At 45.3% G+C, this 22735-nt stretch overlaps 3 non-coding genes across 3 annotated transcripts; all 3 read left to right on the top strand.

Moving 5' to 3' along the window:
* Window positions 1-10607: 10607 nt before the first annotated feature.
* On the top strand, window positions 10608-10680 carry Trnat-ggu (transfer RNA threonine (anticodon GGU)). Its single transcript has one exon. It is a non-coding gene; the product is annotated as a tRNA-Thr (tRNA).
* A 393-nt stretch (window positions 10681-11073) lies between these two features.
* On the top strand, window positions 11074-11146 carry Trnat-ggu (transfer RNA threonine (anticodon GGU)). Its single transcript has one exon. It is a non-coding gene; the product is annotated as a tRNA-Thr (tRNA).
* Window positions 11147-22440: 11294 nt separating this feature from the next.
* Trnat-ggu (transfer RNA threonine (anticodon GGU)) lies at window positions 22441-22513 on the top strand. The gene has a single exon. It is a non-coding gene; the product is annotated as a tRNA-Thr (tRNA).
* Window positions 22514-22735: the final 222 nt, after the last annotated feature.

Genomic DNA, 22735 nt, shown 5'->3' with positions numbered 1-22735 from the left:
TTCCTAGTTCGTTGCGAAGCGATGTTAATCTGTTTAAAGAGGTTCCAGTAGTGGTGCATAAAAGGCGTTTTATTCTATGTTTAAGTTGTAGTATCTCACACGTGAGCCAGGGGCTTGGAATATTTTGTTTTTTCCGTTTAAAGGGTACATAGTTTTCAATGCATTCTGCTACTGTTCCTTTGAAGAACTGCCCGAAATCATTTATAGTGTAATGAACGCTGTTGGCCATATTTGTGAATATGTCAAACATTTGTTCAAGCAAATGTAGTATGCTGTCATCCTGGGCATTCATAAAATCCAGAAGCGTTTGTGAAGGTTCCGGTTCAACTGGGTCAGCTTTACGCGTGAGGCTACTTCAAAAGATGATTATTTTATGGTCTGCTATGCCTGCAATAATGTCTACTGAGCAGCCGAAACTATCGACCTTAAAAGAAACAAAAATTACATCCAGGATGGAACTAATATTGGCCGTAACTCGTGTCGGAAACTGTACTAGTTGTTTGAGGTCGTAGGAAAAAAAATATTGCCTGTTGGAACTTTCGACGACGATGAGGACGATGCAAGCAGCGCGCGCAACAGACCCGGAGATGAAGAAGACGACCAAGCGAGGCAACGAGATGGTTGCCTTGAGAACGGTTCCCTGTACATAATGTAAATATACTGGCTTTTTCTAGACGACGGCCTCCTTCTTTGCCTCCCTGGACGCCTTCCACATGCTGCCGAAACCCGGAACGTCAAGCGACACGACGAGGTGAGCCATGCAGCAAAATTTAATTCTTCGTCCACCATGCTTACCCCGAAGCCAGGAGGAGGCGTCGAAACAGCGGAACCGGCTCCGGATTGCCCGGAACCGCCTTCTAGAATTCCAAGGAAAGCTTATCGTTGAACTGACGTTCACTCTTGAGAAAGCCAGAGACGTCGAGGCCGCTGTTTCGATTGCGAGGCTCCAGCAGAGCGTAGACCGACTTGCGGGTGTCAGCGAGAAGCTGGATGCCCTGTCTTCAGAAACCACTATTGATGATCAACACAACGATGCCTTACAGTCCGTTAAAGAAGCATACATAATTATCCGCTACATAGAACAAAGACTTTACGGACAAATAGCACATACCCCTCATGATCCACGTCTCGTAAAAGAAAAAAAGCCAAGACCTACTAAAACATTACCTTAGTCCTACCAGCGACAGAAATGGACCCGAGTAAGACACCTGAACCCGCAAGAACCAACATACTTCAGCGACCTCGATGGGAATTCTGATAGTCCGTTGTCAACCTTCCAAACCTTCAAGCTTGGCTACATCACCAGCCCCCACGACAAGTGCCTATATGAATAACAACTCGGCTGAGACAGCGCTTGAGGAACGCCAGGAAACTGCATATTTCGCTCAGGCCTCCAAACGCCAAGATTCTGGAAGCACCACATGAAGAACAGAACGGAGACCATGAGGAGCTGACGCCATCTATGCCAGATTCAGCTGCATCAGAACAAAGCAGCCGGGACAAGGAGCTGGCTTCGGCAGGTGTCATCGTCGAGGAACCCACGACTGAAGCGCTCGAAACCTCATTTGCATGTCGGTGTGCGGCAATGAGGTCTTCTGCAGACGGTATGCAGAAATACGTTTACAAGAGAGAAAATGTTGGACGCCGTGGAAAAGTCAGGAAACCTTCATCGGACAATTACGATTGGTCATTATGAGACAAGCTTGCCCCTGTTTTGGAAAGTTGTGGTGGTGCCAGGAGGGAACGCGCTCTTCGTAAACTCGCGGCCCGTTGGACTACAGGTCACCTTCCCTCCGACTCGAGAGACGCCGGGAAAGACCGCACATCTCCTTCTCCAGGGAACAGCTCAGATAAAAATGCTGCTGCCGGCATGATGACAACGATGATTAAGAAGGCTACTAGATGTGTTCACAAATCGAAGATGCCAGGAGAATGTGGTACTGCGGCGGTTCACACTGGAAAAGATGTAAGCGTTCACGCTTTCAACTGGTGCATAGGGTACAACGACAACACGTCAATGAAACTACACCTGAAGTCAGTGCGCACTCTGAACTACAAGAAATGTTATGCTTTTGACTCGTCACCTGACGTAGTTATCATGAAAAAACACAGATAAAAAGTCAGAAGAAAGGTCAGGTATAGATGAAAGAGGAGGCCGAAAATAAGAACAAAAAAAGAACCTAAGACACCGGCTGGACATGAATGGACACCACCACCGCTCGTACGAACCCTTGTGGGCCGGGAAGATGTTGGAACTTTCGACGACGATGAGGACGATGCAAGCAGCGCGTGCAACATACCCAGAGACGAAGGTGAAGACGACCAATCGAGGCGACGAGATGGCTGCTTTGAGAACGGTTCCCTGTACATAATTTAAATATATTGGCTTTTCATAGACGACGGCCTCCTCCTCTTCCGCCCTGGACGTCTTTCACAGTGTATAATAGTAGGTCAGCATGGCGACAGAAAATTTTAGAGAGAGAGAGAGAGAAGATCTTTATTGGCCGGCTAAATTAGTCGCAGATACCAGGCTCCTGTAGGGGAGGCAGCATCTATGACTGCTGGCGTTGAAGGGCCTCCATCGCGAACTGGACGGCTCCCCGTTGAGAGTCTAAGTCTTCCTTGCCCACCGCACGAGCAAGATGGGGTGGAAGCACGTCTGTTGGGTCCGGAGTCACAGCACATGTCCATAGCATGTGTGCCATAGTAGCGCGACTAGCACTGCACAACACACACACGTCACTCGGCTGTAGTTCGGGGTGGACGTGCTTTGCCAATACAGGGGTCCACATCGCACGCACTTGCAATTGTCTGAACAGTACTGCCTCTTGCCTAGAGAGGTTCGAGTGAGGCCCAGGGTATCGTCTCCGGGAGTCCCTGAAGCACTTCAGTACCTCCCCGTACGTAGTAATCGGGTTGAAGTTTTCACCTTCGTTGTCGTGATCGTCCGCTGGAGGAGGGGAGACCGAGCCGGCGTTGCGTCTAGTGAGCGTACTCGCCATCCGGTCCGCGTCCTCGTTGCGGTTCGTTTCGGATCAACCGAGGCTGCAGGAAGGCAGGAAATTTTAGCGATCTTAGTTTCCCAGTTAATTTTAAGCAGCTTAAAGTCACCACCAATAAATACGTGACTGTGTCACTTCATGTGTTTACGAACAAAATCTTGGAAACATTCTAAAATTGAAAGGTCAGCGGATGGTGTCCAGTACACTGCACCAATAAGCAACTTCAGGTTTGCATATAATAAAACAATCCAAACCATTTCAACGTTGCTATCATGATTAACTACTGCATAGTTGGAGCCTTTTTTTACAATGACTGCAACGCCGCCGCCTCTTGAATCCCTGTCATGATGAATTATTTCGTCAGAGTCGAGTATGATGACCTCTTAGGGGATATCGCCACGTAGCCATGTTTTAATAATGACCATGGCGTCAGGATCATGCGTGAAAAGAAGAATGTCTGTATTTTCAGTTTTTTTCACGATACTAATGGTGAGTAAATAGCTTTTAAAGGTGTCCTAAATCCTTCACAGAGAAGATTTTCTGTCGCGCTACTCAGCCTGCGCAGTCATGTTTTGGGGGAGGCCGTCATTGCGGATTAATGGGGACCATTTGGTCTAGTGCGCTGTCCCAACAAAAGAGCTTGCTGTTGATCTTGATTTTGTCGAATGACTGAACTACTTCATCACCAACGCAGCAATGTTGTTTGGTAGCGTCCCAGCTTTTTCAGGATCTGTCGCACGCGGGGCGAAAAATTTCAGATACACTGTACCCAGTTCCCTTCAGGTTACGGCAGTTTTTAAGAATGTTGCCTTTGTCCCTCCCATCAAGCAACTTTAGAATTACTGGCCTACACTTGTTTTTGTTTCGTTTGCCTATTCTGTGGATCCTCTCAATAGCAACGACTGCAATGTTTATCTTGTTATTGAGTATGGTTTTTGAAACGACGACTTAGAGGGATTGCTCTGCCGGCTCATCGGCTTCCTTAACGCCGAAAATGATCAAATTGTTTCATTTGCTCCTGTTGTCTATGTCATCCACCTTCATAAGTAACCTATCCACAGTTTTTGTGCAATTTTTCCACTTTGTGTACATTGCGGTTGACTGCGGCTGACAGATCGGAAAGGTTTCCGTCGATAGTTGTCAGCCTATTGTTTGTTTCGATCAATTGCTTCACAGAAGCTTTCATGCCTTTCTTTATCTCGATCATATCCGTACTTAGTGCGTGTAACATTCCCTCCGTGGTTGGCCCAACATTTAGTTTAACGTCGCCCAACAAGCAAAAAGGTTCACGAAACATTCATAAACCACGGCAATCAGTGAACAGGGGCATGGCCGAAGCAAAAGGCATCTGTTGTCACTAAGGTGAGCGTTAACGGAGTGGTAGTTCCTCACCTGTAGCAAAAGCAAGAAGGGGTAGCTAAAACGTATTGTCGCAAGGCTTGCGCCGTGCCTACTGGTCTACATCGGCGCAGTCCCTGTCGTTATACCGCGCCGCATGCCGCCGTTGAAAACGAGGCGCTGGCTGCTGTTCTGGGAAAGTTGTTCATGCGTGCATGTCTGAAGATTCCGAGCCGGTGATGTTCGCTGAAGTGGCCCATGATGAAGCGAGAAAGGTGGCGGCCTCTTCTCTGCTCCAGCGTGCTCGGTCGGGTAAACGCTGAGCGCCTAAAATCACGGCCTGTAGCAAAAACAGGACGGGGTTGCTGAGACGCATTGTCGCATGGCTTGCGCTGTGCCCACTGCTGTACATCGGCGCAGTCCCTGTCTTTATAGCCGCGCCGCCGGTAGCCATTGACAACGGGGGCGCTGGCTGCTGTTCTGGAAAGGTTATGTGCGCATGTCTGAAGATTCCAAGCCGGTGCTGTTTGCTGAACTGGCCCATAAAGAAGTGAGTAAGGTGTCGTCCTTTTCTCTGCTCCGCTTGCCCCGTCCGGTGAAAGTTCAGTGCAAAAAGCACGGCTTGTAGCAAAACAAGAAGCCGTTGCTGAGACGCGTTGTCGCTGGATTGCGCCGTTAGCAAGCAGCGACAACGAAGTTGTTAGCAAGCAGGTCCGCCTGCTTGCTAAAAACTTCCTCATTCACTGACCAACGCCTTTGCCATGCATTGGATCTAAATGGCCTGCTGATAGTGAAGATGAAGGTATTATAGATAATGATGATTGTGAAGCCGGTAAAACGCGAGCTTGTATTTCATAGACAATACAAACCTTAATTTGAATATTTAGAAATTTTTTCCAAAATTTGGTATTTCAAAATTTTGCTGCAGATCTTCCAGGGATTGTTTTTTATTCACGAATGTAGTCAATTGTCTGTGTCCTGTGCCTGGTAGTAAAAGATGGAGCGCAGATGCCCAAACCAAGACCGACGTGAATGCACTGGTAGCCTTCGCAGCAGGACCCACGTTCAAGAGAGCACTGAAACAAATGGTGAAAGCGCATTATATAAACGCACATACCTCGCAAATCGTCGGTAATGATAGTGGCAAGACTACTAGCAACGCAAAATGCAATAAAACAAAGTTTCTTACAGATGTGTTGCTTGAAGTTGAATTTGCAGTTTAACTTCCTGTCACATTCCAGGTCTCCATGGACAAAATAACAAGCAGATAAAATAAAAAAAATGACTTCTTTCTGTGTTGCTTTAGCTAATATAATGCTCCTCCCTTAACCCACGCTTGAGTTTCGTATCTCACGTGCTAGATAAACAACGTTTGGTGCCAGGGGACGTAAATGTACTGGAAAGTTGTAAATAATTGCCATTTCAAGGATTTTCACCCCAAAGCTAAACGTTTCATCCAAGGCGCACAATTTTGAAAGAATAGGGGATTGTGTGGACCTCTGGTGATCTTCAAAATCACCAGAATGTCGGCACACCGCCACGTTCGTCTTTCTCCCCCGCCCGAAAAAACAGCCGCGATGAGGGGGCGAACTCGCGCCCCTGTTCTTAGCAGCACATTCCTGTAATCTAGCGTGACGTGTTAAAATGAATGCCTTTCTTACTCAGATATAATAATTTCTGTGAAGTTAAAGCATCGCTGCAAATATTACAGCCCAAATTGCCATTCATAATGTTTTTTAAGGAATGCGAATACTTGAATTCATGTTATAGCGCACTTGTAAGCTCCGAGAGCGCAGTTTCAAATGTTATAGTAAATAAAATACTGTAGCAGGTTGCAAAGTTTCAGTACACACTTAAGACTACAAACGCGAGGATTCGGGAAAGCATTAGATTTCATTTCAAACACTGGGATTCTGTATGGAAATGGTAAGTATGTCGCAGTTAGGTTTACTTCTGTTGCGACAATTTCTTCGTCAGTGGAAGCTTACACGTCTGGGATTTTGCGTTCCGTCGTAACAGTTCCGCCGGTGATAGATGGTGACAGTTGTAACTGCAGTGAGCACCTGCGTCTTCGCTCGAGGCACGTTTGTGATTCCTTGCATATCCGTCTGAAACCGACTATCCTAGGTGATCGCGTGTTACAGGGGCCCCGGAGGTAGTCTATTGCAGTATATACAGCACAGACTGAGAAAAATGCGTTCGGAGGTGCAACACGTATTTCACTACCACGGCTAATATCTTTTTCGTACTGCGTCATTTTTTTCCTGTGTGTATGTAGACGACAATCTTGGCCAGCACAATTTCTAGCTAAACATATGTTTTCAGGTTACAAATATATAGCGCAGAAGACGAGAGACAGAGACAAGTAGACACACACGGCGCCGTGTGTGTCTACTTGTTTGTGTCTCTCGTCTTCTGCGCTATATATTTGTAAGTTATGAACCAACAAGCCCAAATTTCCACGATATGTTTTCAGGGTATCTGCCTTTCGCTGATTTTTTGTTGGCCGTCCTTATATTACTCTTGTAAGCATTATTTTTTCATAATCACCTGCTATCTTCATTGTTAATAGCATTTTCACCATGTAGTGTTTTCTTCATTTTTTAAATGAGCCAACTTTGAGCAATTGTCCTTGTAAACACCAGAAATAGACTCTCAGAGTGAACGCGCTTTCTTGCTTTTGTAATTGGCATGCTCAAAATACTCGAACAATTGCAAGAAAATATTTAACGAGGTAGCTTAAAATATGCCATTCTTTTTGCCTTGTCATCGATCTCCCAGACTACGGGCCCGGGACTTATTATTTCCGCCCTGATGATGCCGCCCTGAACGAATACCTTCTTAAATTACACTCCAAAATAGTGCCAGCAACTTTGAATGAAAACCGACGGTGTTTTGTCCTGCGGTCCCCTAATTTCTTTTGACAGAGGCCTCATACAATACAACCCACCTTCATTTATTGCTTGGACGATAAGTTTTTGGGCGCCCTGTAGATAATTTAAACAACGATTTTCCGCTAACTGCTCATGATATTAGGTGCCCCTCCGTGAAAAACACAACAATGGTTTACCAGCTGACTCTTGTGCTCTTCGACCTGGATGCAATTTTGAGAAGTAGAATAGCATTTAGTCACCTAAAAATGACTGTGTTCAGTTTCCAATTGCTTTTCTCAGAATGTAATTTGGTTTACCAAGGGCATGTGCTGCATTGCAGTAAAACCTGTGGAGCTTTTGACGGTTTTATGTGTTTTACACCAGCAATGTTGGCGAGTAGTTGTACATGGATAATAACATGTAACCTATAAAAATGATACTATAAAAAATAAAAATATTGGCAGGGAATTTTGGGTAAACTCGCCATCTGGAGGACTGGGGTTCGAATGGTGGGCTCATTACATCCTTTTATTCTGTTTTTGGTAGTTGTGGTTCTACCTTCCTTCCATAATACTTTCGCAATGTGCCTCCTGTTATCTTAATCTGGGGTTTAGTGCTATGTCTACAAAAATTCAAAAAGTCCTCGAAGAGTTTCTTCACGACCAATCTTCGTATTCAAACTTTGTGCAGTGATATTTAACAAGAGATAAAATAAGGTGGTAGGACTACTCCAAAAGCGTTCGTAGAATAACACTAGCTACCGGAATAAGAAATGTGTGTTTTTCACAGTGCAGTGCCCTTCTTTGTATTTTTATTTTGAGATAAGATTCTCAAGTCATGACACTAACCCAGTTTGTTATATAGCACGTTTGTACCCCACGAAAACTACCACAGCCTGGGGCATTAAAGGCACGCCATGGAAGGCGTTGCATTTGCTGCTCAAGATGGGCCATGTTGCTCGACTATAGCAGACCGGAAGCCACCTACTTTGAAGTCATCCCACACAATAAAACCAGAAACTTTTGCTGGAAAATTTTATTATTAGGCTCTTCGCATCGTTCTTTTGGCTTTGCCCAAAAAGATTTCTCTAGCAAGGTGCTTCAGCTTCCCTTTTTCCACAAAGCACCCTCCAAAAGCGGTGTTGCAAGCTTCAAAGGTACGAGCTACAAGCTTTAAGGACACGTACTTTTTTAAGTTTATATAATCGATAATACAACGTAGGTTCAACCAAGGGTCAAAATGCGGTTTCTTGCTGATGATTTTCTTTACTGCGGTGTCGCTGCATCCCTAAATAACCAAAATAGTAGGACGTAACTCTTCATGCATTGATTACCTAGGGCCACTGCTTATACATAAAATTAAACCGCGACAAAACTGTAATGTCGGGTACCTCTATGCAGAAACCACAACCAATGTACTAGGATAATATAACAAAAAATTTCAAGTTATATTAGGCATCTATAAGTATCTTCGGGTCATAATTCCTGTCAAATAACTTGGTAAACCCACATCAAAAGTTTTTTCCGGTGAGCACAGAGCAAATTAGGATACTTATTCATGTAACAAAAGCTCCCTTACCACAAAATTTTGCCGACATAATACAATTGTCCGGTAAGTCTGGGCTCATGTTTTGGATCACCAAACAAAAATTGCAATACACAACCTCGAAAGAAACAAAGAGTTTCCTTTCATTTTAACTGAATGCAAAAGTTCGTTCTTTCTCCAGCGTGACTTCTCTAATAAACTGATAAAAAATATTATTTTAACTGGGAACGTTTGAAGGAAAATGCCTATAATAAATTTTATTTCCCTCCTCTCTAGCAAAAAACACACACTAGATCTACCAAGCATCCTTACCGCGCTTTTGCTGCATTCCACAAAACGGTATGTTACATCAAGCCTGCTTCTAACAAAGTAATAGCTTGAATAATGTTTTTGCTCACACACTTCCAGTTTAAAACCAACTTGCTTTGTATATTTTTATGATGGAAACCTGCAAAACGTCGTTACCTTTCATAAAAAACTGGTTTTAATTATTTTAGAAATTGTGCTACTCATGTGTAGAACGGAAATATTTATCATTAATATAGAACGCCTGAGCGCTATGCTAGGACGATTTACTGACTGTTTCAAGCTTTCGACCGGTTTATTCACCTAACTCTCAGAAACGTAGTGATATGGCATCAGAAATAGAGCGGTTGAATTATTGACCACCATATAAATAACCGCTTCGACTCAATTCCAAATCACCGATCACATTGTTCACTTTCAAGCGCCGTGACCTGTCAAGAGTGGTGGACCATCATTGAACCCTCTGAAGCTCCCTTTGGCACCAAGACTGCGAGAACAGACGCCCTCGCTATGCATTTAGCGAATCAGAATTGGAAATGAGGGGCTCGTTGAAAATAAGACACAAATAAATGTTGGCAGTCAAGAAAACTTCGGAAAGCAAATGGGAGGATGTGGAAAGTCATTCGAACAGATAAAGAATTTGGAAAGTTAGAAACAAAGTGGAGAAAAATGCCCGCCGCGGGGCATCCAAACCCACGACCTCCAGAATATCGGCCTGGTGCGATGACCACCACGCTACCAGCGGGGCTATTTTCCCCTACACTTTCTGGGGTATTTATGTTAAGGTATTTTTGTTTCCTGCAGTGCCACTCGGAATAATCCGGGTGAAGGGGAGCTTCTCTTTAAACCTCGGGAGGTGACTCGAGTGTCTACGACATTACGAAAGTGGTCGACTAGCATTCAACCCTTTAGGCTCCCTATGGCACCAAGCCCGCATAACCAAGGGCCCTCGCTTTGAATATAGCGAATGAGAATTGGAAATGAGAGGCTCGTTGAAAATAAGACAGAAATAAGGGTTGGCAGTCGAGAAAACCTCAGAAACCAAAGGAGAGGATGTGGTAGGTCATTGAAACAGGTACAGAATTTGGAAAGGAAGACAGAAGGTGGAGAAAAAATTGCGAGTGCGCTGGTTACCACCCCAAGCGCAGGTAATAAAAATACCCTAACATTTTGACCCCAACAAATAACATTTTTACCCTAAAAATACCCTAACAAAAATACCCCAAATTATATATAAAAATTATATCAATTATAATTATATAAATATATATTTCACGGAGCCCCTCATTTCCCATTTTCTGATTCGCTACATGCTTAGCGAGGGCCTCTGTTCTGGCAGTTTTGGTGCCAAAGGGAGCTTAAGAGGGTTTAACGCTGGTCGACCACTCTCGACATGTCGTAGACACTCGAGTCACGGCCCGGGGGTTAAAAAGAAGGTCCCCTTCACCCCGAGTAGTCCGAGTGGCGCTGGCTACCACCCCCAAGTGCAGGAAACAAAAAATACCTTAACATAAACACCCGAGAAAGTGCTGGGGAAACAGCCCCGCCGGTAGCGTAGTGGTTATCGCACCAGACCGGTATTCTGGAGGTCGTGGGTTCGGATCCCACCCGGCGGGCATTTTTTCACCACTTTCTTTTCGACTCAAAAAATTATTCATCTCTTTCTATAACCCACCACAACCTCCCCTTTTGCTTTCCGAGGTTTTCTTGACTGCCAACCTTTATTTTCTGTCTTATTTCACGGAGCTCCTCATTTCCCATTTTCTGATTCGCTACATGCTTAGAGAGGGCCTCTGTTCTGGCAGTCTTGGTGCCAAAGGGAGCTTAAGAGGGTTTAACGCTGGTCGACCACTCTCGACATGTCGTAGACACTCGAGTCACGGCCCGGTGGTTAAAAAGAAGGTCCCCTTCACCCCGAGTAGTCCGAGTGGCACTGGCTACCACCCCCAAGTGCAGGAAACAAAAAATACGTTAACATAAACACCCGAGAAAGTGCTGGGGAAACAGCCCCGCCGGTAGCGTAGTGGTTATCGCACCAGACCGGTACTCTGGAGGTCGTGGGTTCGGATCCCACCCGGCGGGCATTTTTTCACCACCTTCTTTTCGACTCAAAAAATTATTCATCTCTTTCTATGACCCACCACAACCTCCCCTTTTGCTTTCCGAGGTTTTCTTGACTGCCAACCCTTATTTTCTGGCTTATTTCACGGAGCCCCTCATTTCCCATTTTCTGATTCGCTACATGCTTAGCGAGGGCCTCTGTTCTGGCAGTCTTGGTGCCAAAGGGAGCTTAAGAGGGTTTAACGCTGGTCGACCACTCTCGACATGTCGTAGACACTCGAGTCATGGCCCGTGGGTTAAAAAGAAGGTCCCCTTCACCCCGAGTAGTCCGAGTGGCGCTGGCTACCACCCCCAAGGGCAGAAAACAAAAAATACCTTGAAGGGGCACTGACACAAAAATTTGGCATCTTGTTTTTTTCGTTGCGATAAGTAGCTAGTGACCTACTTATAACTTGTAGAAACCTCATTTGCTTCAGCGTGCGACGGTTGTTTAATTAGAGGGATTTTAAATGCGGCAAGTCGCAGTTTCGGTTTCAGCGAGTGCCGCGAAACGATGGATTTTGTGGATTTTGTGTGAACAAAGCTGACCACGTGACCGTCGGAGGGATATCACAGAGCAGAGCCGCCGTAGCACTGTCGAATCCGCATCGACGGCAGTTTCTGCGAATGCCCCCACGTACTGATCTCGTGAGGCGCTTAATTAAAAAGCGACCGTGGGTGTGACGCAGGTGCTGCGAGTGCAAATGCTACCGCGGCTAAAGAACGACGCGCGACGCTCGTGGCGGTGGGTGGCAAGACGCGCGCTGGGAGCAGCCGGCCGGTCTGCCTACAAGTCCGCCTACAGATGTGTTCGGCTCAGCACTGCGGCGGATATTCGAGTGCCGCTCTCGTAAGTGGTGCAGATGACAATTTTTAATGCAACCCGCCATCGCATCATTAACTCCTTTCCCATTTAAGCCACTATGGTCGGGACTTGGGGACAATTTTGTGCAGCGGTAACAAGCTATATCACTCGAGCTACCTGCGCCGGCCTGGGCCACTTCGCGGCCGTGGTCGCCGCCTGCACAGCGACCGTGCGGCTAGCTCAGTGGGCTTTTCGTGCCTCCGGCGCGTTTTCGCATCCAATGGTAATAAACAGTAATAGAAACAGAGTGCCTGGAATCGCTGTAGAACTTTGGTCGCGGCCAGCTGCCCGATTAGCTGACGAAATCACGGCGCCTCCGCCGCCAACGACCGGGTCGTTCGTTCTCGAGAGCAGAAGCTCCGCCCTCCGGCCCTACGATTGGAGCGGCGAGCCGGGCGAGCCCGCGTAAAACGCCGGTAGTGCGGAAGCGGCAAACACAAGCTCGTGACGTGTTTGGATGTTGTTTATTTGCAATTGCGCGTGGTCCTCTGCTGGCTGCTCGGTTGCGTTTCGCACACTTCAAAATTGATTTTAAATATGTTCTAGGCTGTATTCGCCGCTGATATTTTGCAGATGATGTATATGTGTTCCCACCAATCTATCTCCGACGTTATCTCGCCTTCAAAATTTTGTGTCAGTGCCCCTTTAACATAAACACCCGAGAAAGTGCTGGGGAAACAGGCCCGCCGGTAGCGTAGTGGTTATCGCACCGGACCGGTATTCTGGAGGTCGTGGGTTCGGATCCCACCCGGCGGGCATTTTTTCACCACTTTCTTTTCGACTCAAAAAATTATTAATCTCTTTCTATGACCCACCACAACCTCCTCTTTTGCTTTCCGAGGTTTTCTTAACTGCCAACCCTTATTTTCTGTCTTATTTCACGGAGCCCCTCATTTCCCATTTTCTGATTCGCTATATAAATATATAAATATATATATATATAGATAAATCTAGAGAAAGATAAACTCACAAAGCGCGCAGAAATAGTATAAGTAAAGAGTCGGATACACAGCAAGAACAATAACAAACAAGGTGTACTTACGTAGCGGCACCGAGACTTGCCTTCATCAGAGTAAATTTACATGATTTTGCTGTCGCAAACATTTGGAACACATTTCTTATATAGGTTTCCAGAAAACTGTGCGAAGAAGCGGAAAATGTTTCGGAAATGGAGATATGCATACAGTCGGGCTACTTCTGTGTTACAACAACAACAAATAACAAAAAAGGGGGGGGGGAGCGAGACACAGAAAGGGGTCGTGGTAACCAAGCAGCGTTCAATGTTGCACCATGACGGGTCAACGTATGCAGCGTGGGCTGCAAGTTCAGGCAATGCGGGAAAATGGACAACCGCGATTTCAAAAGAAAGGGAAGAGTATACAGTCAGGTATTCAGTGGCTGGGGTGACTGGTTGGGGCGGACGCGAAGATGGGTGTGCCCCCCACGGATGGAGAGAATAGATACGGGGCACAAAAGAGCATTTCACAGAAGCTAGCAACTGAACAGGAACTAGGTAGGGTCACAAAAGGTTAAACATGAATACATCACAAAGAGTTAAACATTCTTAAGTGGTGGTGGGAACAAGGCCTCCTTCCCCAGGACAAATGGCATTGTTGAGCCGCATTAGGCTAATAAAGCTTCCGTATTAGGCGAGTTCCTGCGAATTCTGATGGGAAACTCAAGGGTAGGAATAATGATTATAGTTATAAAAATTATGAAGCCGCCAATTTTATTCGAGGGATAAGCACGTTAGTTTTCCGTAACTTTCATTAATCCCAAGTGTGGCTGACCCAAACTTATAAATAAGATAAGATTCCCGAACCTCGCGGTCGTGGTGCGTTTTGAAGGGGGAATCTAAAATCGTTGCTTTAAGATATTCAAATGCATGCCCGGGACTGTTCACATGTCTTGAGAGGGGCAAATAAGGGCAGCTTTTGGCGTGAGAGCGGTGATTACTGAACCGTATTCGGAAGGGCGTTTCAGTTTGGCCGATATATTGTTGCCTACAAACAGTGCACTCTAGAAGATATACGACATTAGTGGAGTCACAGTTAAAGTTACCTTTTATATTTACGTAGCAGTCTGAAGCCGTGCTGGTGGCGCGCTGTGTTGTGGTCATGTGTGGGCTATTTTACATCGGGGTTTATTGCAGGGCATGCAGCCAGTTGTTGCCGGTCGGTTGATACGAGAGTTAGTAAGAAAGTCACCTAAATTCTTATTACGCCTGTAGACAACGCGTGGTGGTTCGGGGAAAATGCTTTTTAAGCGGTCACTTTGCATAAGGATATTGTGATGTTTTTTTAGCACGGTTGACACTTTTGGAGCGGAGGATGAGTGGGTTAAAACTAAGTTAGTTTGCGGGTTCCCGTTCGGGGCTTTTTTCTTACAGATTATTTTTTTTTTATTTAAGGAATACTGCGGACGGTTTTTCACCATCCTAGCAGGAGAGGGTTACAGAAGGTTCTTAACACAGAGGTCAAAACTAGAAGATGTCGGAGCGTGCACGCAGTCGGAAGGCAGTGAATTCCAGTCTTCAATGGTTCGTACAAAAAAAGAGTACTTGAACGTGTTATTTTTAGGAGCATATGGTCTAACAGTTTTTGAATGATTTAACCTTGCTGAGCGCTGGGGAGGTGGCAGTATATAACATTCTTTATTTAAACCGGATTCGTTGTTGTATAGTTTATAAAAGAAGGTTAACCTTGCAATTCTTCGCCGGCATTCGAGTGGTTCCAGCCCACATTTATTTAACATTTCAGAAACGGAGGAGAGGCGCCTAAAATCTGAAACAATAAACCGTGCACTTAGCCTCTGAATCCTTTCCACTTTATCTATGTCTTTCTTTAAGTGTGGGTCCCACGCAAGGGATGCGTATTCCAGCACTGGTCGAACTAGGGTTTTATAGGCTGCAAGTTTCACTTTCCAATCACATGATCCCAACTTCCTTCTTAAGAAGCATAGCTTCTTGTATGCCTTGGCGCAAACGATGTCGATGTGAGCGTCCCAGCTAAGTTTTGTGTTAATAGTCAATCCCAAATATTTTACGCTATTCACAAATTCAATACTCTGGTCACGGACATGGTATTTATATTCAAGGGGGGTTTTCTTGTGTGTTACTGTAAGAGCGCAAGTTTTTGAGTAGTTGATAACCATCTGCCACCTCTCACACCAGTCAGCAATTTTACACAAGTTTTCGTTAAGCAATGATTGATGTAAGGGGCTACTGACAGTTGTATAAATGATACAGTCATCTGCAAACATTTTCAAAGTCACTCCCTCGTCAATATCGTCACAAATATCATTTACATAGATCAAGAACAAGAGTGGTCCTAACACCGACCCTTGGGGCACTCCTGACAATAAATCAAGGTTTTGTGATTGGCAGCCGCTAATTTCAACAAACTGCGTTCTGTTTTTCAGATATGCAGAAATCCAGTCCACAAGGCGGGGAGCAATCCCTACACGCTGCATTTTTCTTATAAGTAAAGAGTGCGGTACCCTATCAAACGCTTTTGATAGGTCCAGAAATATTGCGTCTATTTGTTTTCTGTCATTGATAGCTTTAGCGAAGTCGTGTATGACTGATACGAGCTGAGTCGTCGTTGATAGCTTTTTTCTAAACCCATGCTGGAAGCTGCCTAATATGTTTTTTGATTCCAAGAACGAAGTTATCTGGCTGGAGAGGATGTGCTCAAGTATTTTACAGCAACTACTGATTAATGATATTGGCCTGAAGTTCGAAGCGAACAGTTTGCTTCCATCCTTGTGTACTGGGACAATTTTTCCACACAACCAATCAGGAGGTAGGCATCTGTCATCCAAAGATTATTGTACAAAATATATAAGTAATGCGAAAGCATGCCCGCATAACGCTTCAAAAAGGCATTGGGGATACCGTCAGGGCCAGAAGACTTCTTTGTATCAAGTTTTAGAAGAAGGCGAATACCATTTACGTTTAAATCTATATCCGGCATTACGTTAGGCGAGAGAGGAGATGGTTCTATCGAATTATTGGTTACACACGGTTGACTGAACACACTGTGAAATGTTCTGTTTAGCTCATTAGCAATTGCGAAGGGATCAGTAACCACGCAGCCGTCAACGTGAAGCTGTTCAACAGACTTTTTGTTTCCGGACAAGTATCCCCAAAACTTTTGCGGTGCATTTTTCATGAAGTTAACAAGTGTCGTTCCAAAAAAATAATCTCGAGCGGTCCGTATGTTACGGTCTAATTGGTTGGCTCGCACAATAGCGTCGTCGATAACTTTTTCCAGGTATTTTTTATTTAGGAGGGCGGTCATGAGTTCTCGACAGTTTGAGTCAAAGTCGGCTTGGTTTGAGGAAATTCTCCTAAATCGGTGGGCTTGGCTGTAAGGTATTGCTGTCTTGCAGTGTCTGACATGGCTACTTCGGAAGTGCAAATACTGCCGCGTGTCAATTGGTTTTCTATACAGTTTAGTTTGAAGCCGACCCTGGAAGGTAATCTCGAGCGGGGACGTCCAGAAAGTTTACACTATGTTCGGAATAGGAATGAGCAAAGGAAATACTAGGATGGGCTAGGATAAATGCCTCAATGAAGGTGAGGAGCTCCGCCTCACCGTGTAGCCAGATCATGAATATGTCATCAATATACCTTTTATGCTACATTGGCTCTATATTTTGGGTGTCAAGAAAGTTTGATTCGAGGTTAGCCATAAATATATTGGCGTAGTTAGGTCCGATTCGAGTTCCCATTGACGTTCCGCTGACTTGCACGTAATGAACTCCGTCGATCTTAAAATTGTTAAGTTCAAGAATAAGCCTAAGGAAGGTTTGGAGAGCAGAAGAATCGATAGGTTTGTCGCACGATGACTGCTCATACGCAAGGGATATAGCGGTGATGCTATCTGCCTGGGTATGTTAGTATACAGTGACGCAACATCGAGGGTGACTAGAAGGCAGTTATCAGAAATTCCAATTTTTGAGATGTCTGAGAGAAAGTCATTGGTATCCTTAATGAAGGAGGGAAAGCTGGGCGGAATGTCGCAAATGAGATTATCCACATAGCGCGAGAGGTTTTCGGTAACAGTGCCAATGCCAGAAACAATGGGGCGCCCTGGGTTGTTCACCTTGTGAATCTTTGGGAGAAGATAGAATTTACCGGCTACTGGGCTTAAGGGGATCAGGGAATACGCCGTGGTTTCTTTTATAGTTTTATTTTTAACATGCTCAGCAAGTTTATCTTTGACAATTTGCTGATAGTCTTGAGTGGGATCATTGGTTAGTGCTTGATAGAACGTTGATACTGATAGTTGCTTATTGGCCTCGTTAACATAGTCGGTTTTGTCAAGGATTACGATTGCACCTCCCTTGTCGGCTGGTTTAATAACTATGTCGGGACAGCTTGCGAGTTCCTCTAGGGCTTTCTTTTCGTTGGTAGTCATGTTGTGGTGGAAAGAAATTTGTGTTTGGTATGCTTTTCGCACATCGCGTTCGACAGCTTTGATGTACATGTCGAGGCAACTATCACACTGTGTGGGATGGGTCCAGTACTTATAGCTAGGTAGGGTTCTGCGGGCTTCTTCCATCGCGGGGTGATCGTAGAAGTATTCTCGTAGCCTCATGTTTCTGGCGAAGTTATCTAAGTCCTTAAAAAGTTGAAATTCATTAAAACCACCTGTAGCCGGGCAAATGTTTAGGCCCTTTGACAAGACGTTCATCTCAGCTGGGGAGAGGGTTATACTTGAAAGGTTCATTAAATTTCCGGTAAGGTTTTCTTTTGTGATGGCAGGCGAGGGAAAATTTCTTGTACAGGGGTTTAACTGAACTGTTTGGGGTGCAGAAGTCGAAGCATTTATTAGCGTCGTAGTGACATTATCGGTCGTTTTGTCAGAGTGGGGCAGTCAGAGGGGGCAGTACCAGTGCTTGTTAGGTTCTTACGCATGTGGCCAGTGTTAGAAATCTTATCTCGGTTAAACTTCCGGTCTTTTGTTCGGGATATGGCGGAGGACGTCTTAGATTCGTAGTTGCTTAAAAGGTTCAACTCTCTTTTGCTTAGTTCCTGTCAAGGATAAACTTGCTGAGCATGTTAAAAATAAAACAATAAAAGAAACCACGGCGTATCCCTGATCCCCTTAAGCCCAGTAGCTGGTAAATTCTATCTTCTCCCAAAGATTCACAAGGTGAACAACCCAGGGCGCCCCATTGTTTCTGGCATTGGCACTGTTACCGAAAACTTCTCGCGCTATGTGGATAATCTCATTTGCGACATTCCGCCCAGCTTTCCCTCCTTCAATCAGGATACCAATGACTTTCTCTCAGACACATCAAAAATTGAAATTTCTGATAACTGCCTTCTAGTCACCCTCGATGTTGCGTCACTGTATACTAACATCCCCCATAAAGATGGCATCGCGGCTGTATTCCTTGCGTATGAGCAGTCATCGTGCGACAAACCTATCGATTCTTCTGCTCTCCAAACCTTCCTTAGGCTTATTCTTGAACTTAACAATTTTGAGTTCGACGGAGTTCATTACGTGCAAGTCAGCGGAATGTCAATGGGAACTCGAATCGGACCTAACTACGCCAATACCTTTATGGCTCACCTCGAATCAAACTTTCTTCGCACCCAAAATTTAAAGCCAATGTACTATAAAAGGTATATTGATGACATATTCATGATCTGGCAACACGGTGAGGCGGAGCTCCTCACCTTCATTGAGGCATTTAACATAGCCCATTCTAGTATTTCCCTTGCTCATTCCTATTCGGAACACAGTGTAAACTTTCTGGACGTCACCTTTACAACCTTCCAAGGTCGGCTTCAAACTAAACTGTATAGAAAACCGACAGAAACGCGGCAGTATTTGCACTTCAGTAGCCATGTCAGAAACTGCAAGACAGCAATACCTTACAGCCAAGCACACCGATTTAGGAGAATTCGCTCAAACCAAGGCGACTTGAACTCTAACTGTGGAGAACTCAAGACCGCCCTCCTGAATAAAAAATACCTGGAAAAAGTTATCGACGACGCTATTGTGTGAGCCAACCAATTAGACCGTAACGTAATCTGTAAGAAAAAAGCCCCGAACGGGAACCCGCAAACTAACTTAGTTTTAACCCACTCATCCTCCGCTCCAAAAGTGTCAACCGTGCTAAAAAAACATCACAATATCCTTATGCAAAGTGACCGCTTAAAAAGCATTTTCCCCGAACCACCATGCGTTGTCTACTGGCCTAATAAGAATTTAGGTGACTTTCTTACTTACTCTCGTATCAACCGACCGGCAACTACTGGCTGCATGCCCTGCAATAAACCCCGATGTAAAGTATGTCCACACATGACCACTACACAGCGCGCCACCAGCACGGCTTCAGACTACTACGTAAATATAAAAGGTAACTTTAACTGTGACTCCACTAATGTCGTATATCTTCTAGAGTGCACTGTTTGTAGGCAACAATATATCGGCCAAACTGAAACGCCCTTCCGAATACGGTTCAATAATCACCGCTCTCACGCCAAAAGCTGCCCTTATTTGCCCCTCTCAAGACATGTGAACAGTCCCGGGCATGCATTTGAATATCTTAAAGCAACGATTTTAGATTCCCCCTTCAAAACGCACCACGACCGCGAGGTTCGGGAATCTTATCTCATTTATAAGTTTGGGTCAGCCACATTTGGTAGTAATGAAAGTTAAGGAAAACTAACGTGCTTATCCCTCGATTAAAACTAATGGCTTCATTATTTTTATAATTATGTTCATTATTCCTACCCTCGAGTTGCCCATCAGAATTCGCAGAAACTCTCTTAATACAGCAGCTTTATTAGCCTAATGCGGCTCAACAATGCCATTTGTCCTGGGGAAGGAGGCCTCGTTCCCACCACCACTCAAGAATGTTTAGCTCTTTGTGATCTATTCATGTTTAATCTTTTGTGACCCTACCTATTTCCTGTTCAGTTGCTAGCTTCTGTGAAATGCTCTTTTGTGCCCCCTATCTATTCTCTTCATCCGCGGGGGGCACACCCATCTTCGCTTCCGCCCCAACCAGTCTTCCCAGCCACTGAATACCTGACTGTATACTCTTCCCTTTCTTTTGAAACCGCGGTTTCCAGTTTCCTGCATTGTCTGAACATACAGCCAACACGGCATAGGTTGACCGGTCATGGTGCAACCTTGAACGCTGCTTAGTTAACACGACCCCTTTTTCTGTCTCGCTCCTGCCCCCCCCCACCCTTTTTGTTGGTTTGTGGTCGTTGTAACATAGGCGTAGCACGACTGTATGCATACTCTCCATTTACGAAACATTTTCTGCTCCTTCTCACAGTTTTCTGCAAACCTATATAAGAAATGTGTTCCAAATGTTTGCGACAGCAAAATCATGTAACTTTACTCTGATGAAGGCAAGTCCCGTTGCCGCTACGTAAGTAAACCTTGTTTGTTATTGTTCTTGCTGTGTATCCGACTCTTTACTTACACTATATATATATATATATATATATATATATATATATATATATATATATATATATATATAGCGAATCAGGAAATGGGCAATGAGGGGCTCCGTGAAATCAGACAGAAAATAAGGGTTGGCAGTCAAGAAAACCTCGGAAAGCAAAGGGGAGGTTGTGGTGGATCATAGAAAGAGATGAAGAATTTTTTGAGTCGAAAAGAAAGTGGTGAAAAAATGCCCGCCGGGTGGGATCCGAACCCATGGCCTCCAGAATACCGGTCTGGTGCGATAACCACTACGCTACCGGCGGGGCTGTTCCCCCAGCACTTTCTTGGGTATTTAGGTTAAGGTATTTTTGTTTCCTGCACTTGGGGGTGGTAGCCAGCGCCACTCGGACTACTCAGGGTGAAGGGGACCTTCTTTTTAACCCCCGGGCCGTGACTCGAGCATCTACGACATGTCGAGAGTGGTAAACCAGCGTTGAACCCTCTTAACCTCCCTTTGGCACCAAGACTGCCAGAACAGAGGCCCTCACTAAGCATGTAGCGAATCAGAAAATGGGCAATGGGGCTCCATGAAATCAGACAGAAAATAACGGTTGGCAGTCAAGAAAACCTCGGAAAGCAAAGGGGAGGTTGTGGTGGGTCATAGAAAGAGATGAAGAATTTTTTGAGTCGAAAAGAAAATGGTGAAAAAATGCCCGCCGGGTGGGATCCGAACCCACGACCTCCAGAATACCGGTCTGGTGCGATAACCACTACGCTACCGGCGGGGCTGTTCCCCCAGTACTTTCTTGGGTATTTATGTTAAGGTATTTTTGTTTCCTGCACTTGGGGGTGGTAGCCAGCGCCACTCGGACTACTCAGGGTGAAGGGGACCTTCTTTTTAACCCCCGGGCCGAGAATCGAGTGTCTACGACATGTCGAGAGTGGTCGACCAGCGTTGAACCCCCTTAAGCTCCCTTTGGCACCAAGACTGTCAGAACAGAGGCCCTCGCTAAGCATGTAGCGAATCAGAAAATGGGCAATGAGGGGCTCCGTGAAATCAGACAGAAAATAAGGGTTGGCAGTCAAGAAAACCTCGGAAAGCAAAGGGCAGGTTGTGGTGGGTCATAGAAAGAGATGAAGAATTTTGTGAGTCGAAAAGAAAGTGGTGAATTCTTTATCTCTTTCTATGACCCACCACAACCTCCCCTTTGCTTTCCGAGGCTTTCTTGACTGCCAACCCTTGTTTTCTGTCTGATTTCACGGAGCCCCTCATTGCCCATTTTCGGATTCGCTACATGCTTAGCGAGGGCCTCTGTTCTGGCAGTCTTGGTGCCAAAGGGAGCTTAAGAGGGTTCAATGCTGGTCGACCACTCTCGACATGTAGACACTCGAGTCACGGCCCGGGGGTTAAAAAGAAGGTACCCTTCACCCTGAGTAGTCCGACTGGCGCTGGCTACCACCCCCAAGTGCAGGAAACAAAAATACCTTAACATAAATACCCAAAAAAGTGCTGGGGGAACAGCCCCGCCGGTAGCGTAGTGGTTATCGCACCAGACCGGTACTCTGGAGGTCGTGGGTTCGGATCCCACCCGGTGGGCATTTTTTCACCAGTTTCTTTTCGACTCAAAAAATTCTTCATCTCTTTCTATGACCCACCACAACCTCCTCTTTGCTTTCCGAGGTTTTCTTGACTGCCAACCCTTATTTTCTGTCTGATTTCACGGAGCCCCTCGTTGCCCATTTTCTGATTCGCTACATGCTTAGCGAGGGCCTCTGTTCTGGCAGTCTTGGTGCCAAAGGGAGCTTAAGAGGGTTCAACACTGGTCGACCACTGTCGACATGTCGTAGACACTCGAGTCACGGCCCGGGGGTTTAAAAAAAGGTCCCCTTCACCCTGAGTAGTCCGAGTGGCGCTGGCTACCACCCCCAAGTGCAGGAAACAAAAATACCTTAACATAAATACCCAAGAAAGTGCTGGGGGAACAGCCCCGCCGGTAGCGTAGTGGTTATCGCACCAGACTGGTATTCTGGAGGTCGTGGGTTCGGATCCCACCCGGCGGGCATTTTTTCACCACTTTCTTCTTGACTCAAAAAATTCTTCATCTCTGTCTATGACCCACCACAACCTCCCCTTTGCTTTCCGAGGTTTTCTTGACTGCCAACCCTTATATATATTTATATATATATATATATATATATATATATATATATATATTGTTAGAAGTGGTTTCTGGCGAGTGGATGTGAAATACTTCAGCAGACAAAAATGAAAACATAACAGTA

The sequence above is a fragment of the Haemaphysalis longicornis genome, unplaced genomic scaffold (genome assembly GCF_048455015.1).
Source record: "Haemaphysalis longicornis isolate Haplotype H1 unplaced genomic scaffold, Haemaphysalis longicornis Haplotype H1 scaffold_10, whole genome shotgun sequence".
In the NCBI taxonomy this organism is placed as follows: Eukaryota; Metazoa; Arthropoda; class Arachnida; order Ixodida; family Ixodidae; genus Haemaphysalis; species Haemaphysalis longicornis.
Note: the sequence above shows the minus strand (reverse complement) of the source record. Positions and strands in the feature narration are given on the sequence as shown.